Source organism: Ipomoea nil, unplaced genomic scaffold, assembly GCF_001879475.1.
Source record: "Ipomoea nil cultivar Tokyo-kokei standard unplaced genomic scaffold, Asagao_1.1 scaffold0666, whole genome shotgun sequence".
NCBI classification, from domain to species: Eukaryota; Viridiplantae; Streptophyta; class Magnoliopsida; order Solanales; family Convolvulaceae; genus Ipomoea; species Ipomoea nil.
This window is the reverse complement of record NW_017617094.1, coordinates 788069-792420: the sequence shown is the minus strand read 5'-3', so window position 1 is coordinate 792420 and position 4352 is coordinate 788069.

The following is a 4352-nucleotide window of genomic DNA, read 5'->3' as shown; positions in this document are numbered from 1 at the left end:
AACTTAACCAGATAGTATCCATTATCAATGGTGACTAGTTCCATCCAGGACTTCGGTTTCCACATTGCGGTGAGTCTCTTCAGAAGATATGTATAACCCACGCTTCGACCAAAAACTTTAACAATAAGCGTGAGTTTCCACTTGCTCCGCATATAAAATTTCTCTTCCTTTGTTAGAGTAATTCTGGGGCATATAGGATCATCCCCATCTTCATCAGCATCCTCTTCATCATCCGATATCAGTTCAAGATCCTTTGCAGTCGGACCTTGTCCTAAGAACTTGTTCGTTGCAGCATCTTTGTAAGAAACATTTGGTAACGTTCCTTCCTTCCGCATGGTCTGATCAAGAGGAGCCGGGTTTTCCTTCTGCATGGTCTGATCGGGATGAGCCGAATTTTCTTCCTCCATGGCAACGTCAGGCACTGTTCGATTAGCTTCTATCGATGTGTCGCCAGTTTTCGTCTTCTTTGTGCTGCGTTCCAGAAGATCTTGGTCTTCTGATGGCCTCGTCGCCGGCGTGTTGGAAGCTTTTTCCGAGAGCATTTTTTTTTTTTTTGTTTTTTCAATCTCTATATATACACTATAGTTTTATTAAAACACAACTACATGATCATTTTGATATAATTACAGTTTCATTGTACAATATACACTCAAATATGTGAAATGTTATTCAGTTTCATTTTATATACACTGCCGTTTCATTTCACCACAACTACAGTATCATTTTGATATAATTGCAGTTTCATTTAATAATATAAAAATAATACGTGAGGCAATGTCGGTTTAGATATATACATTGTAGTATCATTTGGTAAAAAAAAATGCGCGATCCGTAACACTAACAGCGCGCCATTTTTTTACTTAAAGAAACGGCGCCATTTTGACTACGGCGCACGATATAACAACCTCCTCTTCATCCCAATATATAGTTCAGTTGCAATACATAGTCCCAATATACGAAATCTTTTTAGGGTTGGGGTTAAACCTTTTGGAAGAATATACGAAGTCTTTATAGGATACCGCCGTCTTTGGCCACATTTGGAGCGAAGATTATATTCTCGTGGTCACGGAATCATACCCATTTCTTCATGTGCAGCAACAAAACGACAGACGACCCTGCATTGTGCACTAAAATGATATCGTACCTGTGCCTGTGGGTGCGTTGTATTTAAGGTATGATAAGTAGTCTCGATAATGGGTAACAGCTAAGTATGAGTATATCACTATCACACCTCGCTTAATCATAAAAAAATTAGAGTAAGATAAGTCTCGATAATGTTGATATCATTGGGTAAGAATCTTATCCCTACAAGTAGTTTCAGCCAACACGGACGGACTTAACTTAATGATTTAGTGAGTAGTATTTGACAAAAGAGACCAAGACTCGAATCTAACAGCGACACTAGTGTGAAGATAGACATATCCTTGTACGCATTGATATGATATGTTTTTTTTTTTTTTTTTTTTTTTTTTTTTTTTTAAGTAACAGAACATTTTATTGCTGGCGAATCGCCCGGTGAAAAGCAAAATCTCTAAGGTCATACATCAAAGCTAACTTGGAATTTGCAGGCATATAATCTAGAGAAAGAAAAATCTTAAAGATGGAGTTATATATACTATTAAAATCACACCCACTAGTACACTGCCGCTACGTAATCTGAAATAGAGAAAGAAAAATCTTAAAGATGGAGTTATATATACTATTAAAATCACACTAGTACACTGCTGCTACGTGCTATCTAGGGATGGCAACGGGGCGGGGCGGGGGCGGGGACTATACTCCCCGTCCCCATCCCCGCTACCCCGACCCCGTCCCCATCCCCGGAGGGGAGTAGAAAAAATTCCCCGTCCCCGTCTCCGCGGGGAATTTGACGGGGACGGGGAATCCCCATCCCCGATCAATCAATAGTTAAAATGTTAAATTAATATAATTTTTAAAAATTAAAAAAAAAATAAATTAAAACAGTACATACTTTATGCTATGAAATAATGTAAAGTTAAAAACTCATACAATACATAGTTACATACAAAACTCACTGTAATGTACATTAAAAAACTCAGTGACAGTAAACTCACATTCATTACATATATTTGATACAGTACACGCTGATTTCTAATTCTAATGCTAATTTGTAATTTCTAAATCTAATAATCTAAATTCTAAATTTCTAATATATATATATATATATATATATATATATATATATATATATATATATATATATATAATTAGTCGGGGACGGGGCGGGGCGGGGAGGGGTATCCCCATCCCCGTCCCCGTCCCCGCCGGGGAATTTCAAAAGGTTCCTGTCCCCGTCCCCGATCCCCGAAATTTTCCTCCGTCCCCATCCCCGTTCTCAACGGGGACGGGGATCCCCAACGGGGACGGGGCACATTGCCATCCCTAGTGCTATCTACACATAAACTAGACCAGTTAACTTAATTAGTAACAATAGAAAACAAAGGGGGATAATTTACATACAATAATAATAGGCTTCATAAATATAATCACATTTCTAGTAACTTAATCCATTGATCAACGACATGACGGTAATGGTTTTCGTCCAGACCGTCCATTCCGAACTCTCCCAAAAACGGCGTCGCGGCCTCCGTGGGGAATGATGAAGTGCTCGGATTATTGCTGGAAACCCCATCGCCTTGGCGGCGGCGCTCTAGTAGATTTTGAATCTTATTCTCCGCGTCGCAAAGCTGCTCTTTCAGCTTTAGTACCTGCAACCATATCATCATATTAAAAATAATTACACGTTTTTAACATCTATCATCGTTATCTCAAACTTATATATATTACTAGACTATAAAGTTTTAGGCTAGTAATGTTATTTTAACTTTATTTTATTTGTAGCGAAAAAATGGGGCCACGTGAGAATAGAAGGAAAGACCAAAAGAGGGCCGTTGGGATAAGGGTGAACCATGCATAACATGTACCCTTGTTTGCCGTTGGGACAAGGGTGAACCATGCATGCATAACATGTTACCTTAAACAAGGGTACATGTTGGGACTAATGTACATATGGGTAGTAATTGCATGTGACTTGTGTTTCCAATTAAGGTGCAGTGGCACATTAAAGAAGAGTCTTGAGTACTTCCCAGGGCCGTTTATAGTCCACTTTTGATTATTTCTTAATTAATTTTGTTTTTTATAAGTACCTGCCTTGTTCTTCTTGCGCCTCCGCCGTGGCTTCGCCTCTCCTGAGGCCACTTTCACGGTGAGATTCATAAATTGATGCCCGGAAATTCATTTCACAAAATAAATCTTTCTCCATCTCCAAAAATAAATTCTACTCTTAGCAAGAGCGACTTGATTGTTTAAAATTTTGTAAAAACAAAAACATGATATATATATATATATATATGCATGCAATGGGTGGCTAACCTTGATTATCGGGTTGGAGTTGAGTGTTAATATGAGAAATGAGTGCCATTTGATCATCAACTTGATTGTTATTGATGCCGCCGCAGCCTGCCATCAAAGAGAATGTCCAGAAACTTGCTTATACAAAGAGAATATATATACAGCCAGTATATAAAGGAGAAAAGAGGCGATTATAACAAACCAATGCAAATATGAACAATTACATTGCTACCCTGGCCTCGTAACTTCTTCTTTATTCTTTAGCTTGGTGCTGCTTAGCTCCATCTGTTACTATTTTAATTAATTTGTTAACAGATAAATAAATGTATTATCCGCACTTATTTTTTTTTGGATGATAAGGGAACAACGTTCACTGATAAGTCAATGAAATACAATATAGTATCTGTTTATACATACTTTTCAACCTATTGAAGCATAAAGAGCCCATGTTTCTATTAGGGTTTGAACAAATCGAACTTATACTTTTTCAACCAATGCCATGATGTCTTATTTACATTTTTCAATAGACAAGGGAAACACACTAGTACAAAATGCACAATACGCGTCCAAGCAAATGGACAATACACGTCCAAAGTTGCTTGGACGCGTATGTAGGAGACGTTGATTGTATGAACAATCAGCGTCCAAAGTAACTTTGGATGCGCAAAACTATAATACGCGTCCAAAATTCACGAACTTTGGACGTGTATTTATTTTATTTTTATTTTTAAAAATACAATACGTGTCCAAAGTTTCTGAACTTTAAACGCTTATTATAATTTTATTTTATTTTATATTTATTTGATAAAATTTCCACTTTTTATCCTGTACAAAAAAACATTATTCACATCTTATACATGCAGTCACTGCCACTTCAAAGCTTTCAACAAACTTTAATACTTTCATAACATACATTATTACCAACACTTTACCACTTTAATACATTCACGACATACATTATTACCAACATTTTACCATTT